Below are 22,226 nucleotides of genomic sequence, written 5' to 3'. Positions count from 1 at the left end.
TCATTGTAGTCTGAGAAAAACAACTTAAATATAAAAAAAGATATTTTTTTTGTTATTTCCGCTTCTCTGCAGGCATGGACCTAAAAATGACATAATGACAAACGAGAAGAATGTATGCAGGCGAAGATGAATGAAACGAGACGGCTAAAACCAGAAAGTGAAATGAAAGAGTAATTGCAGACAAAAAAAGGCAAGGGTCTGGAAAACAGGAGTAGGGAAGGAAAAGCTCTCGTCCTCTGCGAGTCCTTGCAGTGATATCAGGAGATGGATGAGGGTTAATCAGGGCTCAATAATGAGACATTATTAAGTAATTGAGTCTTGTTGATTGACTGCGACCATGGCCTTCTCTGTGTCTCCCTCACCTGGCTCTCTTCCCGCTTCTCTCTGTTATACAACCGTGTGCATGCAGGGGTAATGAGATATGTAATGCTGCATCCCATTTACGTCGGATGTCAGAGCTGGAAATGATATCACTGCAGAGTTGATCACGTACCAGTGCAAAGTTAGGAAAACAACGATGGACAGCTTCAAGTCAGCCTTTGGCATGCTTCCTCTTTCAGAATACAAACACACAAAGCAGTATTGTAGGATTTTTGGAAACAAGTGCCTATAAAGAGTGCCAATAACTAATTATTAGTACTGTTTCTGTGCTGAAAAAACAAACTATCACAGAATGTTGATTGTTTGGTGCTATAAATGACAATAAAACATTACAAAGTAACACATTTTAACCAGAAATTAGTACATTTTAAGGATTTCCAGTGTGTTTTGGGACAGATTTCATTGTACACTCTCAGAAATAAAGGTACAAGCACTGTCACTGGGGTGGTATCTTTTTAAAAGGTTGACATTTGTACTTTATTGGTACCTCAAAAGTGTATATTAGTACCTACAAATAGAAACTAAGAGAAACTCTTTTGTACTTTTTAGGTACTAATATGTACCCTTGAGGTATTATTATGGACTAGAGGTGTGAACCTATACTGGTCTCACGGTTCGGTTCGGTTACGATTATCATGCCATCGATTCGGTTCAATTCGATATCACGGTGCATCACGGTGCATTGACGATGCTTTCCATATATAGTGTTATATTTTAGGGGGGAGGCTATAACATGCTGTCTGTATAAACACACAGACACACAGCAACACACTGTCTCTCATTCAAACACATTCACAAACATAGACAGCATCAAACAAACAAACACACACACGCACACACACACACACACACACACACACACACACACACACACACAAACAAACACACTTAAGCCCTTGCAACAGGGAGAGCTCGCGCTGAGCGGAGCAGAAAAACGAAAAAAATAAGCACTTTTCCGACGGTCCCTTACAGAGAGCTCCTCTCAGCGCGAGCTCTGCCGGCTAAAGTAAACGCAGACTGCGAGGGCTTAAATGGAGCAGTGCTCGTAATGTCAAGCGAAAAAAAGAAAGACAGCTGTGAAACATAACCAGCTTTGTCTTTCTGTAGGAAACACACTGTAGATCTTTTTAGGGTAAGCGTTTTTTGAGTTATTGCTGTCTATAACTGAAAGTGTGTCAGGAAAATTGAAAACAAAACCAACTGAAGCGCGCTCATTTCTGGCGCCCCACTGGATATACAGCGCCCTTAGCATTTGCCTATGGTGCCTATGCCACGGGCCGGCCCTGAGTTGGCTGATTGTTGTAAATACCGGCGCTCACCTCCCTCGCGACAGAGCGCATAGGAGTTAAATGACGTCACTACATAATATGGTTATTACTGAATCAATACCGATTTGTCCGCGTCTGCATCGCGGTGCACCGAAGAAACAATTAATTTTGACACCCCTATTATGGACCTTTTAGGTACATATTTGTACCTTTTTAAAAGGCACTACCCCAGTAACAGCTCTCGTACCTTTATTTCTGAGTGTAGGACTCTGGTTTTACATGCTAACAAGGCAAAACAGTACCAGACCTACAGGATCAATATGGTTTGCATTAAACTTTTAAGAAAAATATTTAATTATTAATAATTAATATATTAAAATGTATTTTATATATGAATAATTAAATAATATATTAAATATAAAACAATATTCATTAAAGGTGCTGTATGTTAAGTTTGACACCCCATGTGGTTGAACTAGCTATTGCAATCCTTCTTATCAAAAACAAGTACAGGTAGCCAGATTGAAGACACTAACAGGAGTGTGCCTGACTATTGAGAAATTTTTTATTTTAGAAGTGGCTTCTATTTCTTGCAGCTGAACAACAGGACAAACTGACAATGCTCACATCAGCTCATGTGCTTTGATCAGTGTTAAATGCTAATAATGTGAGTTTGAATGGCATTTTACATGACATTTATTGGCATACTACTGAAAGCAGCAGCAGATAGTTCATCTCAGATCTTCATCAGATTCAGCATCTCTATTTAATAATGTTAAAGAGGTTTAATATGTATTAATTAGATTATAAACCTTACCATTTTGTTGGAGTGCAGTGTGTGGACTATTCTGTGCTTCTGAATGGCTGTATTTACATTCATGTCAGGTTTCGTCTAGTGCAAACAGCCAAGTTTGCATTCGTAATATTTATGTTATGTGCTAATTAATAACTGCCTCATGTGGAACTCTGAATCTGCGTCTCATTTCGGAGTCTGCTACTGTCCACTGGAGGTCGCATTTCAGTCACGAACACATACTTTGAGAGCCTTCATGACTAAATGAATGAATGAAATAAGCTGTTTTCCACAAAGGCAACCCGGGGTGCTGAAATATAAATGGCTAATCTGGCACTGGGCGGGTTAACATAACCAAAACAAAGGCAGACGTTCCAGCACGGAAAGCAGAATATCTGACTTCAGCATTGTTTTTTTTTAAGATAAACAAGAATGTTCACTTGGTGTGTTTCTTAAATATCAGCAAACATGTCATGGCATTTTTATGCTTTAGAAGAGTTGAAAACTTACAAACAGCACCTTTAAACTTCTAAGAAAAATATTGAATTGTGAATCTAAATTATTCATATTTAAATTATTTAAATTGAGCAATACTCTTTATCTCGTTTCTTTTCTCTTATTTTTCAGCCATATTAACGTCAGTTTGGCACACTTGAATGAATGTTTTCATCACTTGCGCACACATTCAGAAATGTTTTTTTTTAGTAACAGCAGTCAGGTAAATTGTTTCCTCCATCCTCCGTCTTTCTCTCCTTTCGTTTGTTCTTCGCAATGGAGGAACTGAAAGCAGGAGAGAAATTACTGCTTGTCACAACAGACTCATGAAGAGAAAATGGGCCTTTTATTTCCCTATTTCACTGGGATTAGCTCTTACCTACAGAACTGTGTGTGTGTGTGTGTGTGTGTGTGTGTGTGTGTGTGTGTGTGTGTGTGTGTGTGTGTGTGTGTGTGTGTGTGTGTGTGTGTGTGTGTGTGTGTGTGTGTGTGTGTGAATGCAAAATGTATAATTTTATTTATTTAAAGACATCTGTAAGTTTTCTGTCTGTTTGTCTGTCTATTTGTCCTCTATTTGTTAGTCTGTCCTTTTCCTGTCTTTCTGTCTTGTCTGTTCTCAGTCTCTCTGTGTATCTATCCTCTGTCTGTCTGTCTGTCTGTCTGTCTGTCTTTCTTTCTGTGTGTCTTTATGTCCTCTCTCTTGGTCTGTCTGTCTGTCTATCTATTCGTTGTCTGTCTGTCTGTCTTGTCTGTCCGTCTGTCTGTCTGTCTGTCTGTCTGTCCCCTGTCTTTGTTTTTTGTCAGACTGACTGACTGTCTATCTTTGCTCTGTTTGTCTTTCTCTATCTATCTATTTATCCATCCATTCATCCATCCATCCATCCATCTACAGTATCTGTGTCTGTCTGTCTGTCTATTTTTTTCTCCAGTATGTCCATCTATCTATCTATCTATCTATCTATCTATCTATCTATCTATCTATCTATCTATCTATCTATCTATCTATCTATCTATCTATCTATCTATCTATCTATCTATCTATCTATCTATCTATCTATCTATCTATCTATCTTTTCTCCAGTATGTCTATCTATACATCCAGCCAGGGCCGGATTAAGAACTCAGGGGCCCCTGGGCACATTGTCTTGTAAGGCCCCCTACCTGGCCATATATATATATATATATATTTTTTTTTTTTTTAGGGTATTTTAATGTTTTGCTTTTACAAACTTATAAAGCATATTATTGCCATGGCATATAACGCACATTGCTTCTCCAATCCAGTTCTATGAATCTGAGTTCTATGAATCTGAGTCTTTCATAATACAAACACTGATTTACTGTCTCTCTTCTCCTCTCCCTGTATTTTCTCTACTCTTCTCGTGATGAAGACTTGATTATAAACCTAAAAGTATCCAAAATCACACACACTATACCTCTTCTTTCCCGTCTCTCTCCTCTTCTGGGCCTTTCTCTCTCTATCTCCCTCTCTCTCTCTCTCCTTTTCTGTCAGTCTCTCACACGATGAATCCAGTCCGCGCTGCGCTGCCGTTAGCCTCCTCTGCCTGGTTAATGCTAGCTTCTCATCATTTAAAGTTACCATAACGTCTTCTTCTGTACCCTCATTCTCCTGATCACGGGTCTGTTTAAAGATGGTGTGTATGGAAAATGCCTCAATAAAGATCCCTCCTCACCTCTTTCTCTCGCGTTTGCTAAATCCACTTGTCCACTCATTTTTGATCTATGACAGATATAACGTTACACCACAGTCCGCTCAGTTTAGTGCGGGTTATTACAAAACTGACGTTTCCGCGCTTGGCCAATTACAGCATTCTGTTTAGTTAACGAAAAAAAGGCAGTTTAAATATAATAATATTATTAATATGTGATCGCGATTTTTTTGCTCAGAGGAAATACAGTTGTCTGAGCAATATAGTTTTTGCAGAGAGGGAGGCACCTATAATAAGACTAAACATTATTAAATACCCACGAGACACTTGTGACTTTATATCACATTTGCATTATTTAAAAAAAATGTTTCCTTGTTAAAAATAAATATATTTCCAATCTGATATGTAATGGGGAGAAAAAAAGTAGCACGAGTTCAGCTGATGGTGGATTCGAACCGAGTTTATGATTAATCGCGTCAAAACATGATGCTGAGCGCCGTACAAGGTGCGCCACTGCGGCTGTTAGAGATAGCAGCTCTATACTCATCTTGTCTCTATCAATCAGGCACCGATGGGCGTAAACCCTGAATGGCTTATTCCAACTAGATGCGCTATTTGCAATAAGCCAAAAAAGACACTCCGAAATTGTCTTTTTTTTTCTCCCCCCTCGCAGGGGCCCCTAGTGCGCACGGGCCCCTGGGCCTGTGCCCATAAGGCCCATTGGTTAATCCGGCCCTGCATCCAGCCATCTATCTATATGTCTGTCTATCTGTTTTCTGTCTGTCTGTCCTTCTTTGTCCATCTGTCTTCTGTCTGTTCCATCCATCCATCTATCTATCTGTTGTTTATGAGTTTTTGAGTTGATTATAAAAGTTATGAGTGGCACTCCTGACGTAGTTTGTTATCATTCACCATACGTTATTCTTTCCAAATGGACACTTGGCTTTAGAAACACTCATGCGTTTACACACAGACTTCATCTTGTGTCTGCTGTCAGATATGCAGACGCTGGACATCAGCTGAGCTTTAACCTTCAGTTCAGTACAAACTTCACAGTGGCACAGCTGTCAAAATAAAACACTGACAAAGAATATTAAAATCCAGAAACAATATAATCTAAACGGACCGTATCAAATTTATATTAATGCAAAAGAAAATGACATTTTGACATGCAAATGAAGAAACGGAGAGATTCAATTCATTGGAACAAAAATGAGCAGTGTAAATAAATTTGTGTGCTCTGAAATGAGTTTATCTGAATTGGACAGAACATAAATATATTTTCATTTTGATATGGTTGGTAGTTTTATCATATTCACAGTGTTCAGCATCTCTCCTACTGATTGGCGTTTTGGGCAGCAGAACAGAAAATGTGTTTGACTTATTTTTCTTTTACGCAGCTCTGCCTACATAACTTCTGCTCCTCAGATCATAGCATGGATTTTGTCCTCACGGTTTCTAGATTCTGGAGAGATTTATCCGTCACACTTCATTTTAAGCTTTAATTGTCTGCTTATTAATAGTTGATAAAGCAATGGTTTAGGAATTGGGTAGGATTAATGATGTAAAAAAAATTGCCATGCATTATACACTGCCTGACAAAAGTCTTGTCATCAATCCCAGTTGTAAGAGCAACAAATAATAACTTGACTTCTAGTTGATCATTTGAAGAAGTGGCAGAAGGTCGATGAATCATCTGTTGAGCTGCATCAGAATCATCACAAATACTGCAGAAGACCTACTGCAATCCGCATGAACCCAAGATTCTCATAGAAATCAGTCAAGTTTGGTGAAGGAAAAGTCATGGTTTGGGGTTACATTCTGAATGGGGACGTGTGAGAGATCTGCGGAGTGGATGGCAACATCAACAGCCTGAGGTATCAAGACATTTGTGCTGCCCATTACATTACAAACCACAGGAGAGGGCAAATTCTTCAGCAGGATAGCACTCCTTCTCATACTTCAGCCTCCACATCAAAGCTCCTGAAAGCAAAAAAGATCAAGGTGCTCCAGGATTGGTCAGCCCAGTCACCAGACATTAACATTATTGAGCATGTCTAGAGTAAGATGAAGGTGGAGGCATTGAAGATGAATCCAAAGAATCCTGATGAACTCTGGGAGTCCTGCAAGAACGCTTTCTTTGCCATTCCAGATGACTTTATTAATCAGTGATTTGAGTCATTGCAGAGATGTATAGATGCAGTCCTCCAAGCTCATGATGGACTCAGACACAATATTCATTCTTTTTCCACTGCAGCACGACTTTATATTCTTTACTGGACATTATTTCTGTTCAGTGACAAGACTTTTGTCTAAGCAAAGTCAGACCTTACTGTCCTAATGAAATAATTAAAAATCAAGACATAATCATATTTTATTTTGGTAAAATAAGCGTAATCTAGAGGCCTTTGCCTCTAGTCTGTTATTAGAAGTCAAGTTATTACTTGTTGTTCCTAAAACTTACCCTTGAAATCTGATCCGGCACCTCATTTTACAGATCCTCCTCCTCAACCTCCTTCTCCTCCGTCCGCTGTTCTCTTTCATTTTCGGAACTCCCCAACCCTCTTCACTTTCGTCCGTGACAACCAATAACGTTTTATTTGTGGAGCTGCGGTAAAATAATAGATAAAAAGAGTGAGGCTATGGTCAAATAAATAAATTAATTAAAAAAGTGTGACTGTTGAGAGTGCAAGCAGCTTGGGAATTTTCCTGGTCCTCTCGATTAGCCAATCCGGGCCTGCTTATTTCCCTGCTGCAACTTTTTAATAGTGAGAATTGATCCCTATACTGCCAGTATCTATAGTTTATTTTATGTTTTTGTAATGTCACTAATTAACCAATAGAGCTGAATCTAGGCTCTGAGCAAATTTGCATGCTTAATTATTATTTATTTAATTGCTTTTGAAGGTCTGGTGCGTTTGTTTCATCGCTGCTGAATATGAAGATTTCTCTAATTAGTCTAATTGTGATTTTGGGCTTTTATTCAAGTCATAATTATAGACTCAATTTACTCGATTATTCGCTGCACACGTGCATGGTAAATATGCCGCTCTCTTGACATTTTATTGACAGGAACGTTTATAACCGAATTAAGTCAATTTACTTGTCTGAGCTGACGGTAAAATTGAACAGGTCTCTGTGAATGTCAGTTCACTCTCGCCCTCAGTCTAGATTGTTATTGCTTTAATGCAGAAAACTCTTTATTCTCCTTTTTATCGGTATATTGATCTTCTGTCGTGATTTTATAATTGCCTTTATAATAGGTTGAAACTCCTCTAAGTGCTTATTTTATTGCTCAGATAATTGAAGGTTGGTGTATTGTGTTGTGTTTGGTTTCGCCGAATAGCATCTCTGAAATCTGGTCATCACTGGATTAACATTACAGCTCTTTTTCAATTTGGCTTTCAGATAAACTTGCTCGTCTTTCAGATTTGCGTGAAGTTACAGCAGTAGAGGATTGCTTCAGTGCTGGCTTTGATGAATGTTTAATAAGCTACAAGACTTCATGTCTTACTGTTTTCATTATGGACTGTACTAGTGTTATCAAAAATATTGATATCTCGATTCTGAAATGATACAAACCTAGGGCCTACTCACACTATGCCATCCGTACCGTGCCCAGGCACGTTTTCCGGATCGTTTGAGAAGTGTGAGTGCGCCGAATCGGGCTCAAGCACAGTTCACTTGGCCGGCCCTGGCCCGGTTGGAAGAGGTGTGCCTGAGCGCGGTTCACTTGGGCGTTGGCGCGGTACGCTTGTGTGTGAGTGCAAAACGCGCCAAAGCCCAAAGCTGAAAGTGAGACGTGACTTTAAGGGGCTGTTTCATATAGATTTATTAATCATTACTGTTCAGTGAACGCAAACTGCCGTCGTTTATTAAAGACGCAAACCCCTCACTGCACGACACCTTCAGCAGATCTCCTCATTCCTGCAGCACGAGGGCTTTATGATTGTTTATGAGCGCCAAAAGTGGCGGATCTGTACGGCGAAATATCTGACTGCGTGTCCCCGCATCTCTAAAGACTGTTTGGCGAAATATTTGACGGCATATCAAACGACTGAAACGATATAACTAGAGAAATCTCCACTGTGCTGCTGAGTGAGAGAGCGCTTCTCACTGAACAGTGCAGCAGCGATGACGTACTGTAAGCGTGCCGAAGCCCGTTTGTGGTGTGAGCGCGGTCCGTCGGGGTGACGGGAGGGGGGACAAGCGTGCTTTGGCCCGGTTCGAGGCAACTGTACCTATTGTGAGTACGGCCTTACTTTTAGTTAGTGATGATACTGGCTGCTTACCAGCAGGGGGATGAATACTTTTTAGTAATATTAAAATTTGAACATTTTTTGATTTAATCAGAAAATAACATAATTTTTTTAGTAATTAGTTGCCTTTTAGACTGAAAGAATGCTGACATACCTGTTATACACTCACCGGCCACTTTATTAGGTACACCTAGGTACCGGGTTGGACCCCCTTTTGCCTTCAAAACTGCCTTCATGGCATAGATTCAACAAGATACTGGAAATATTGGAGATTCTGTGCCACACTGATATGATAGCATCATGCAGTTGCTGCAGATTCGTCGGCTGCACATCCATGATGTGAATCTCCTGTTCCATCACATCCCAAAGGTGCTCTATTGGATTGAGATCTGGTGACTGTAGAAGCCATTTGAGTACAGTGAACTCATTGTCATGTTCAAGAAACCAGTCGGAGATGATTCACGCTTTATGATGTGGTGCGTTATCCTGCCGGAACTAGCCATCAGAAGATGAGTACACTGTGGTCATAAAGTGATGGACATGGTCAGCAACAATACTCAGGTAGTCTGTGGCGTTGACATGATACCCAATTGCAACTAATGGGCCCAAAGTGTGCCAAGAAAATATCCCCCACACATTACATTACTACCACCAGCCTGAACTGTTGATACAAGGCAGGATGGATCCATGATTTCTTGTTGTTGACGCCAAATTCTGACCCGGCCATCCAAATGTCGCAGCAGAGATCGAGACTCAACAGACCAGGCAACGTTTCTTCAGTCTTCTGTTGTCCAGTTTTGGTGAGCCTGTGTGAATTATAGCTTCAGTTTCTTGTTCTTAGCTGACAGTTGTGGCACCCGGCGTGGTCTTCTGCTGGTATGTGTTGTGTTGTGTGTTCAGAGTTGCTCTTCTGCATGCCTCTGTTGTAACAAGTGGTTATTTGAATTACTGTGGTCTTTGTATCAGCTGGAACCGGTCTGGCCATTCTCCTCTGACATCAGCAAGGCATTTGCGCCCACAGAGCTGCCGCTCACTGGCTAAAATCATGCAGTCTGAAGTCAGCATTACCTGATTCCCTGCTGTTGACACAAAAGGTTATCATGTGTTCAATGAACAAATCTTTTTCTTCAGCAATACTATAGTGGAACATTGATTTTTATTTAATTTTTATTTTTTTATTTTTTATGAATGTGACAAAGCAGAAATCACTTTAGAGTAAAACATGAAATCTATCCCCAGTCCACCTCGACTTAAAAGGATAGTTTATTTAAATGAAAATTTACTCTGCCACAAAATGTTCCAAACCTTCAGGGGGTTTTGATTGATTTCTGCAGGGCTCTGTTGGCAGCGTTACTGATATACATCAAGTTCTGATCAGATGTAGGACAGAAAATTAGTTTAGCTTTTCTGTTATTAAGGGCTTTTTCATGTGTCCTTTGATTTCTCAGTGTTGGATTTCTTCCATTTGATGTTGGAAATGAATCCGTCTGATGGACTTGGATTAATACTTTTCTCTAATGAAAGTAAACTTGAGAAATAGTCTGAAAGTTGAAGCTGATGTCTGTCTGTAAGATTTATTAAAGGTTAATAACAGTGTGTAACATTCATTCTCTTTCGGTTAAGTCTCTATTTCAAAGGTTATTCCACTATTCCAGCACATGTTTTATGCAGCAGATGTCCTTCTAGCTGCAACCCAGTATAGGGAAACACCCATACACATTCATATTTACACGCAGACTTGGGCAAATTTTGTTTATCCAGTTCACCTATAGCTCATGTGTTTGGACTGTGGGGGAAACTGAATCACCGGAAGGTAACCCACACCAACACGTGGAGAACATGTAAACTCCACACGAAAATGCTAACTGGTCAAGCCAGGTCTCGAACCAGTGACCTTCTTGCCTTCTTGAGGTGACAGTGCTAACCACTGAGCCACTGTGCCACCCAAAATGTGTAACTGGGTTTGAAATAGTAAGTCTGTCTGTTTAGAACAGGGGTGTCCAAACTTGGTCCTGGAGGGCCGGTGTCCTGGAGAGTTTAGCTCCAACTCTAATCAAGTTCTTACTAGATATTAGAAACTTCCTGGCAGGTGTGTTGAAGCAAGATGGATCTAAACTCAGCAGAGCACCGGCCCTCCAGGACCGAGTTTGGACACCCCTTGTTTAGAGCATCTTTTGCTCTTGTCAGTTACACAATGACCTTTTTCAGGCTTGTTAACTGTTGTTTCTTGGAGGAATATTTGCTGTTAATGGAAACCATAATGATTAACTTATTACGCTAGCCTGTTTTGTCAATGTAATTGATTTCTTTTCTTGTTCAGTTATTTGGGTCTACACACAGAGACTTTGATTTTTAATTTAAGCAGTCTCATTCTAGCTTTAATATAGGGTTGGGTATTGAGAAACTATAATTATATGTGGGGGGACGCGGTGGCACAGTAGGTAGTGCTGTCACCTCACAGCAAGAAAGTCGCTGGTTCGAGCCTCGGCTGGGTCAGTTGGCATTTCTGTTTGGAGTTTGCATGTTCTCCCCCTGTTGGCGTGGGTTTCCTCCGGGAGTTCCGGTTTCACCCACAAGTCCAAAGACATGCGGTACAGGTGAATAGTGTAAGCTAAAAATTGTCCGTTGTGTATGTGTGTGAATAAGAGTGTATGAGTGTTTGCGGCTGGAAAAGCATCCGCTGCATGAAACATGTGCTGGATAAGTTGGCGGTTCATTCCGCTGTGGCGACCCCACATTAATAAAGGGACTAAGTTGAAAATGATTGAATGAATAACTATGTTAGTTTATTTTGAGAACCATAAAAAGGAGAACTGTACGGGCTAAATTAGCATATTTTTTTCTTGTTATTCTTATGTCATGTACAATTCGATTTACAGTCAAACTACTGGACTGTCCTGCTTTTAAAAATTAAAAAATGTCAAACTTAAATACTGCACCTTTAAGTGTGTTTCTGCAGAGCCGAGAGCAGGACTGGGTTTAAGTCCGTCTTTAAGGTCAGCTGTCTGAACACAATCCTGACCACAGGCATTATTAGAGCAAACACACAAGAAAGAGCAGAACACACACCTGTTCCTGAAGGCCAGATTGATGATCACAGAACATTTCAGAGTCTCTCCACAAACTGCTCTGTGCACGGCTAATATTTCCATCTCTGCTTAGCAGGTTGGAAGCACATTAAGTGTTGGGAAATGTGTGTGCCTTTGCCATGAGCGGTGGAAGCCTTTGCTCTTTATGCTTTCAATCCCTTACAGACATCTCCTGATTCAGAACAGCTGAAAATATTCTTTCCTCTCACTCATACTCGCGCGCACACACACAGAGTAAAGTGCCCCAGACAGCATGGGCAAAAATTCACCTGTGGAAAATGCAACAGAAGAGGAAGGAAAGGTTATATTTGAGAACTGGGAGATGGAGGAGTTTGTGATTTGGGTCATTTTTGTCATCACAAGCACTCTCAGGAGTAAAGGATTTATGTGTGTGTGTGTGTGTGTGTGTGTGTGTGTGTGTGTGTGTGTGTGTGTGTGTGTGTGTGTGTTACAAAACCCATTCTGCAGGATTTAACTTCACCATTTCTCCATGTTCTCCACTGGTTTTTCTTCGTGACTTCGTTACATTGAGCATTTTATTGACAGTAAAAAAGCTGTTGGCGGCCCGGTGGCTCAGTGGTTATCACTGTCGGTTTACAGCAAGGAGGTCACTGGTTCGAGTCCTGGCTGGGTCAGTTGGCATTAGTGGTCTGCATAATTTTTCAAATAAAGCATGGAAGTGTTCTGTAACTGGTTTAATTTTGGATGGGAGCGGTGGTGTAACAATATCGCTCCCGACTCCCGAGCGAGCAAGCACTCGTATGTACGTGTGTGAATGAGATAGCGTGATGGTGCGTTTAGCTTGTTTGTTGCTGTGTGTTTGTGTGCTTGTTTGTGTGCGCGAATGAAAGAGAGAGCTTTGTGCTGTCTTTGTGTGTGTGGGTGTGTGGTTTTTGTTCTCTAACCCCCCCCCCCCCCCCCCTTCAATTTCTGTGTAGAGTTTGCATGTTCTCCTAGTGTTGGTGTTGGTTTCCCCCGAGTGCTCTAGTTTCCCCCACAGTCCAAAGACATGCGCTATAGGTGAACTGAATACGCTAAATTGGCCCTAGTGTATATGTGTGAATGTGAGAGTGTATGGGTGTTACCCAGTATTGGGTTGCAGCTGGAAGGTTATCCGCTGCGTAAAAGATATGCTGGATATGTTGGCGGTTCATTCCGCTGTGGCGACTCCTGATAAATAATATCCATCCATCCATCTCTCTTTCTGTCCATCCATCCATCCACTTCTCTTTCCCTTTATCCATCCATTCATCCTTTCATCCACATTTTTTCATTTTACATCCACCCATCCATCTCTCTTTGTTCATCTGTCCATACCTCTACTCATTCATCCATTTATCTCTTTATCTCTGTTCATCCATCCATCCATCTTTCTTTCTCTTCATCTATTTTTTTATCCATCCATCTGCCCCTTTACTGGACCATCCATCAATCCTTTGCTTTTTCATCCATCTTTCCCTTTTTCTTTCCATCCATTAATCTTTGCAACCATCTTTTTCTTATTCCATCCATCCATCTAACCATCTCTCCTTCTGTTCGTTTGGCCATACTTCTATTCATCCATCCATCCATTTCTCTATCTCTGTCCATCCATCTATCTCTTTCTCTTTTTTCATCCATCCATTCATCTATCCATCTCTCTTTCTGTTCGTCTGCCCATACCTCTATTCATTCATCCATTTCTCTTTCTCTGTCGATCCATTCATCCATCTCTTTCTCTTTATTCATCCATCTGTTAATCCTTCCATCCACCCCTCTTTTTTCATCCATCCATCCATCTATCTCTCTTTCTCTTCATCTCTTCATTTTTATTTACATCTATCCATTCATTTTTTCCTCATCTGTGCATTCATCTTTCTGTTTCTCTATGTACATGTCACTCCACCATCCACCCATCTATCTTTCTATTTAGCTGCCCCTCCAACTGGCTTCCCATTCATCCATCCATCCTTCTCTTTTTCTATCCATCCATACATCTGTCCATCCATTCATCTCACTTTTTCTATTAATCCGTCCATCTGTCCATTTCTTTTTCTATCCATCCTTGCATTTGTCCATCCATCCATCTCTTTTTCTATCCATCCATCTTTTTCTATCCACTCATACATCTGTCCATCCATTCATCGCACTTTTTCTAATTATCCGTCCATCTGTCCATCTCTTTTTCTATCCATCCATCCCTATGTTCATCCATTCATCTCACTTTTTTGTCCATCCATCCAACCATCCGTCCGTTCTCCTTTAAATTTTTCTGCGGACGCTTTTCTTATTAAATTGTTAGGAAACCTCAGAGAGTCCTCTCAAATGTTTAGTTTAGCCATTGCTTAGATCTAAGATAAGAGGAGAAAAAAGGAAGAGAAGAAATAGGACAGAAAAACATCAGCAGATGGGATTGAAGACTACCTGCTTTTCCCCAGTCTCCCCCCGGGAGCAGATGTCTCCCTCGTCTCCTTTGCTCGGTCTCCTCATCCTCAGGAGTGATTTGCTGTATTTCTGATCTCAGTCCACTCACCCTGCCAAATGAGAACTGTCCTGTTTTCCTGCCCTTCCTTTCCCTCCATCCATTTTTTTTCCTCCACGATGTGAAATGCAGTTTCTCCCCCCTGACATCTCAGCGCCCGCCGCATCAGTTGGCCGTCTCTCACTCTCTGTTCTGATGTTAATCAAATGCTTACGACTGCTTCAGTAATAATTGGCTGTAATTGCACAGTGTGTCTAATCCACAGGCTGTGAGGTTTCATTTGCATGGTGATTAGTCAAATTTCTGAAAGTAAAAACTTGATTCCTTCTGTCTGCGGCTCTCTCTCTCTCTCTGTGTGTGTGTGTGTGTGTGTGTGTGTGTGTGTGTGTGTGTGTGTGTGTGTGTGTGTGTGTGTGTGTGTGTGTGTGTGTGTGTGTGTGTGTGTGTGTGAAAGATGAAAATGCATGTGTCTCGTCTGCTTGTGATCAGAGTTGACTTTTTTTCAAACGCATAGACAACCTTTCCAGCAAGGAATGCATGTTTTAAAGCAGATTGTCTAGCATTGTTTTTCTGATAAACCAGTATGTTCACTTATCATGTTTCTTAAATATCTGCAAAAGTAATATGGTATTTGTATGAGTCAAAAACTTACATACAGCACCTTTAAGAAAATTCCAAGAACTTGCAAAACAATTCATATCTATGATGTCAATTAAAAGTTCCAAAGGTTTTCTTAATAAGGATGCTCCCTATTTAGGGAATATACATGTCGTAATGTGTTTTTTTTTCGGCTCAGAGTTGACTTTTTTTCAAATGTGAGCGCACAACATGCAACGGCAAAAACCTGAGGCGCAGCAGGCAGTTAAAAGACGAGGCGCGCAGGGTGCATAAGCAGCTCACAAAACGTTTACATCCGTTAGTAAACCATTTTTAAAAAAGTGCGTTTGGTGTGAACGGCCCCTTAGTTGGCGGTTCATTCCGCTGTGGCGATCTCTGATAAATAAAGGGACTAAGCTGAGGAAAATTATGAAATGGCTGTATTTAAATTTCTGTCGTGTTTCGTCTAGTGCAAAAAGCCAAACTGCTTATCAATGCGTATCACATGGCGTGTTGCTGGGACAAAGGGTTACAATGTAACCTGCTTACCTAATGTTTACATTAGTAATGTTTATGTTATTTGCTAATTAATAATCACCTCATGTGGAACTCATGTGGATGTGTGCTTTGAGAGCCTTCCTGACTGAATGAATGGAAAACTTTGTTTTGTACCAAGGCAACCTAAGGTGCTGAAATATAATTGGCTAAACTAGCATTGAGTGGGTTAAATGACCAAAACAAAGACAACCTTTCCAGCAAGGAATGCATGTTTTAAAGCAGATTGTCTAGCATTGTTTTTCTGATAAACAAGTATGTTCACTTAGCATGTTTCTTAAATATCTGCAAAAATAATATGGTATTTGTATGAGTCAAAAACATACATACAGCACCTTTAAGAAAATTCCAAGAAGAGGACCAAATGTGCAAAACAATTCATATCTATGATGTCAATTAAAAGTTCCAAAGGTTTTCTTAATTAGGATGCTCCCTATTTAGGGAATATACATGTCGTAACGTGTTTTTTCAGCTCAGAGTTTATTTTTTTTTAAATGCGAGCGCACAACATGCAACGGCAAAAAACTGAGGCGCAGCAGGCAGTGAAAAGACGAGGCGCGCAGGGTGCATAAGCAGCGCACAAAATGTTTACATCCGTTAGTAAACCATTTTTAAAAAGGCGTGTCTCAACGCAAAAAGTGCATTTAGTGTGAACGGCCCCCTAGTCATTCCGCTGTGGCGATCTCTGATAAATAAAGGGACTAAGCTGAGGAAAATTATGAAATGGCTGTATTTAAATTTCTTTCGTGTTTCGTCTAGTGCAAAAAGCCAAACTGCTTATCAATGCGTATCACATGGCGTGTTGTTGGGACAAAGGGTTAAACTAGCATTGAGTGGGTTAAATGACCAAAACAAAGACAACCTTTCAAGCAATGGAATGCATGTTTTAAAGCAGATTGTCTAGCATTGTTTTTCTGATAAACAAGTTTGTTCACTTAGCATGTTTCTTAAATATTTGCAAAAATAATATGGTATGTGTATGAGTCAAAAACTTACATACAGCACCTTTAAGAAAGTTCCAAGAAGTTGCGAAACAATTCATATCTATGATGTCAATTAAAAGTTCCAGAGTCCTTCCTTTGAATGAGTTTGAATGTCTCTCTCTCTTTACCGTATTCTTCCTGTAAATCTTTTAATCAGTGTAGTATAGTTACTGAACAAAAAGAGCTGTTCTAATGTGTCCAACTTTTCTTCTACGCTGGATTTATTTTTCTGCCTCCTGTGGTTTCAGGTCCCTCAACTTCCTGCGTCGCATGGGCGACATTTAAGTCTATTTTCACAAAGTTACCGTCGCTAAATGCTTCCTCTGCATCTGAAGAGCTGTTTTATCGGCATGGCATTTGAGTCTTCCTGTTTGTGCTTTTCAGCTTTACCTCAGCCATTGTAAACAGCTCCGCTTGGTAAACTTCTCTGTTTGTGCTGTATAAACGTCAGCTTTATACTTAGTCTGCTTTTTGTTTTTGAGGGAAAAAAAAAATGAATCAAAGTCTCCTGACACCCTCTCCATCATGTGTTGAAAAGCCTCATGCGGTAATTAGCAGTCGTTCTCACTCTCGTTAGCTGCAGAATCAAACCTGTGTGCTTTTTAACAAAGCTTAATTTTCTCATTAAATAAAAGAGCCGTCTCTTATTGAGTAAACAGTCGTCATGGTGGCTCGAGGAGTTGTATTGAATATATACAATAAATATAATAGAAATTAGGGAGCACTGTAAAACATAAATCTAAAATATAGGATTAGGCTCAGTGGTTAGCACTTTAGCTTCATAGCAAGAAGGTCGCTGGTTCAAGTCCCATGTGAGCATGGGGAGAATGTGTAAACTCCACACAGAAACGTCGGCTGGCTTAGTAAGGACCAGAACCAGTGACGTTCTTGCTGTGAGGCAACAGTGTTAACCACTGTGCCACCCCTCCAGGAAAGGAGGAGGAAGGGGGTGGAAGGGGGGATTCTTCAAAACAAAGATGGCTGTTATATGGAACTAAGGGTATGTATAGTGGCTTAGGAATCGTCTGATTGGTGGATCATAAATTGGATAATGCAGGACCAGCCGCAAGCACGTGATCCTCTCGAAATTAGTTTATGAATAAACTTCACTTATTAAATGATAGCCATGGGACAACACGGTGGCGCAGTGGGTAGTTCTGTTGCCTCACAGCAAGAAGGTCGTTGGTTTGAGCCTCAGCTGAGTCAGTTGGCAATTCTGTGTGGTGTTTGCATGTTCTCGTGTTGGCGTGGGTTTCCTTCAGGTGCTCTGGTTTCCCCCGCACATCCAAAGACGTGTGTAGGATCAACCTATGTTTTAAGATCGATCAGGGTTTATTAGCTTATTTCAATGAATCAGATCCTGAAGATTTGAATCATTGATTAGACTCAATTGAGTCAGATTGAATCAGATTAAAAGATTCACACTTTATTTACCATTTGTCCCGCAAATAGAAGACATTGTATATTACCAATCTTGTTAATATTATTAATTATTATATTAATTAATAATATAATTAATAAATATAATTATTATTATTATTAATTATTATAACGATAATAACATAACACAGTATTGGGTTAACTTTTAGCAAGGTAACAAGATCTACAGCTCGAGGCAATGATGTAGAAGCACATAAACAACAACACAGGTCTTACGAAATGAGAACAACGATTTATTGAGCTACACTACGATACATGAAACTAACTACGTAATAAGCAAACAACAAACAAACACAGACACACATTCACTCACACACACAGACAGAGGCAGTTCAGAGGATGCAAAATGAGTTGACAACGTCCCAAATTAGTTCTAATACTTCTTGCAAGATCTTAGAATCACAACTGAGAAACCACAAAAGCAGAGATGTTAGGGTGCTTTCACACCTACACTTTTGTTTCGGAACGTATCTCGTTTGCCCAGTTAGCGCGGTTCGTTTGGCATATGTGAACAGGGCAATCGCGCTCTGTTCCGTGCCAAAGAAATCGCTCCGAGATCGCTTAAATGAGGTGGTCTCGGCTCGATTGAAACGAACCCTGGAGCGGTTCGATTGCAGTGAGAAAGCGATCCGATCCGAGAGCGGTTATATCACAGTGTTTTATGGATATGTAATAGGCTTACGGCTATATGAAGAGAGAATTATGAGAATGGCAGGAAGTTTCGCGAGTCTCCGGATGCCCGCAAACGAGTGATGATCTCCCGGTAATCTCGCGTCTCTCTCCCAGTCCTCAAATAGGCATCATTGCGCACCCTTCTCACCCCTCCCCACCGTGTCTCTCCTCAGACACGACACGCGCACACCCTGTCAATCACCACCAAACCTCCACCTCTCCTGACAGCTGAGCGGGACGCTGCAAAATAAACCCTGACACTCTGACCAATGTGAGGAGAGTTTACTCGCACGTGACTTGTTTTAGCTCTTTTGGTCCAATTAGAAACTTTGCAGTGTGAAAGCGAAGCGCTCCAAGAGCAAAGAGCAACAATGTAACAATTTTAATCTCTGTTTCGGAACAACTGAATCGATTCACAGGTGTGAAAGCACCCTTAGGGTGCTTTCACACCTGCCTTATTTAGTTCGATTGAATCGCACTAGAGTTCGTTTCCCCTTTTGGTACGGTTTGTTTGGGCAGGTGAGAATGCAGCAATCGTACTCGAGTGCGCACCAAAAGCGGACCAAATAAGCGTACCGAGACCTGCTTGAAGAGGTGGTCTCGGTACGCTTTCAAACGAACCCTGGAGCGGTTAGTTTGTGGTGAGAATATGATTTGTACTAAAACAGGTCCAACCGCAAAAAGTACTGCGCGTTTTGGACTAATTCAGCTGCCGTAGGCCGATGCGCTGTGCATTATGGGATATGGAGGAAAAATATTTGTTGACAGAGCTTTACCAACAGAGAGAGAGAGAGAGGAAAACACTACCTGATGAATCGTTGGTAATATTTCCGCAAGATGACCATGTCACAGTTTAGCTGAATTAATTCACGACTCCTCCTGAAGTGACGAGCGATGCATTAAACACTGTTTTCCAGCCGCGGCCGTGCTTCATTTTCGTAATGTATAGTTTGTCTAAAGCAGGGATACAATCAGCCAGCGCAGTCGTCCCTCCAGAGTAAAAGGTTTTGTTTACCTGCGGGAGTGCACTGGCATTTTCCCGCACGTGAATTCTGACCAATCAATAAGCGGTTTAAAGGGCCATGAAACCCCCTCGTTTCAGCAGGGTGTTTTCACACCTCTACTTTGGAAAAAGTCAGAAAAGTGGGCGTGTCCAGCTCTGTTTAGGGGGGAGTGTCGGAGGAACTAAAGTGGGATGGTGTGGGAGTGTCTATTTGGGCACGCGCGAGTTTCAGAGTCAAAACACACACACACTGGAGAAAGTGATGGTGTTTAACCTACATGGACATCTGTAGTCAAATTATTTGCCAAATTATTAAATGGTGGACTTTAACTGCAGTTTGGCTCTTTCATTCAGGGTATTCATTCATGACCCTCGCGACAAACGAGATATTTGATTCGAGGATCTGCTCTAAGCGTGTATTTTTCATGCAATGTTTGATACCGCACGGCGAATGAGAAAAAAAAAGAACTCCGCATTTCCCGGAAACTTAACGTTAGATGCACACGACAGGTAGCGTCAGAAAGCCGCGTGTGTTATTCCGAACACTAAATGCGGTGAAAACCCTACACAAGGTTAAAGTTTGGTTGTAGTGCTAACATGTTTACACTCGGTGCAATGGTTAACTTAGTTCGATACGAACAAACTGAATAAACAAAGAGCGCTGGTCGCTCACTTACCAAATCTGTAGAGACAGGACAATCACCAGCAACTAGAGCCGCGTCTTTATTAAGAGAAGACTACAAGCGAATCCGGATCTCAGCATTTGCAGATGAGAACAGCTCTCAGGTAAACAATAATCCTCCTTAGACACGTAAGTTATTGTTGTCGAGCGTCGCGTACACTGTTAATCCACACGTGAGTCTGAGCTCTCACAGAGAGAAAATGAAAACAAAACTTAACGGCAGCAAACTATAAAAGCAACACTTCACGCTTGTTTTGCCAACACAACGTGGCGTCTCTGTCGTGTAAACACTGTGACACTAATGAATATTAATGAAATTGCACAATAGAGCGCACTGATTGGTTTGAACCAAGCCCTACTCATGCATTAATGCAGCAGGCTGTAAGACGTAATAAGACACACTCTGGCACAGACGGCCAATGAGCGATGTGGATTTTGTCAGATGACTGCATTTTGTTTCAACTGGTTCAGACCAAAGCCAGCAGTGTGGTGTGAAAACGACCCGAAGACGGCAGAAGATGCAACAATGTATCATTTATTGCGCTTGGTCCGGACCAAATGAAGCGAACTACAGATGTGAAAGCACCCTTGGCTTATCTTTAACTGCTTACAATCAATCTGCACCAGATCAGCAAGAGACAACATTAAAAAGTGAATTGAATATGCTAAATTAGCCGTAGTGCATATGTGTGAATGCAAGAGTGTATGGTTGTTTCCCAGTAATGGGTTGAAGCTGGAAGGGCATCTGCTGTGTAAAACATATGCTGGATAGGTTGGCGGTTCATTCCACTGTGCCGACCCCTGATAAAAAGCGACACATCATCAAATTAAAACCTTAAACGTAATTATGTTTGATATGCGGTATAAATGCTTTGTGTTTGTTTGCACGCATGCGTGTCTGTGTGGTTGTGTGTGCATTCATGTGTGTGTTTTATCTCTCTGTGCCTGTGACTCTCTCTCACACTGTACGTGTTTGTTAACATGTGTTTGTTTGTGCGTGCTTGTCTGCACGTGTATGTTTGTGTGTGTGCATCACGTTTTACCATGCTTGTGTAATTATCATGCGTGCGCATTGATCTCCCAGTGCTTCTTAAGAGAAATCAGTTGAATCAATCTAACAGTGAATATCTCAGCAGCAGCAGCTTCATCTATAAACCAAGAGGTTGGATTTTAGCTGCCCATTTTTACCGTTTATTCTCTCTCTAGGTGGCTCCATGTGTTGCACACTCTCAGACGATCCATCATGCCTGTATATACATCTGTGTGTGTGTATCAGAGATTTCTCATTAAATATCAGACACGTGCTTCCCGCATTTGGATACACTTCACATCAAAGACAGCGTTGAAGCCCTACAGCATCTCTGTGCAAGGGCTGCTAATATTTATAGACTCTCTCTCACACACACACACACACACACACACACACACACACACACACACTTAATGCTGCACGTTAGGAATCAGCTCACTCCTAAATAAAACAAGCTTACTCCTGCCAGCCAAGCGTAGTACGCACAGCATTTCCAATCCCAAAAGCGTTTCTATTCACACACATACACAATGTACCAACACCTCTGAATCACTAAACACATTGTCACCTTGTAGTTTGCTCGTCGACTGTGACTCAGTCGTTCGAAAATAGCCCAGACTCGGATGTTACACCTTCCTCTTTTTTTCCCCCTCACAAATCCTGCTCTTAATTTGGACTTGGCATCCTTGATATTATTTCAAAATAGCCAGCCTTAAACAACTCTCTGCACATCACGAATAAATCATACAGCAAAAATTAAGACGATAAATGTATGGCTGCGTCTGAAATCGCCTAGGTACTACATTTGAATTTGAATGTACTACTCGACTGTAAGAGAAGTGTGTTCT

General features: G+C 41.0%; 1 protein-coding gene across 4 annotated transcripts in view; it reads left to right on the top strand.

The window, feature by feature from the left end:
• Positions 1–22,226, top strand: part of sphkap (SPHK1 interactor, AKAP domain containing) — a 202,478-nt gene that overhangs the window by 22,195 nt on the left and 158,057 nt on the right. The gene's annotated exons all lie outside the window — the stretch shown is intronic.

This window comes from Danio rerio, chromosome 18 (assembly GCF_052040795.2).
Source record: "Danio rerio strain M-AB ecotype USA chromosome 18, GRCz13ab, whole genome shotgun sequence".
Classification (NCBI taxonomy): Eukaryota; Metazoa; Chordata; class Actinopteri; order Cypriniformes; family Danionidae; genus Danio; species Danio rerio.
This window is presented reverse-complemented; position numbering and strand designations above follow the sequence as displayed.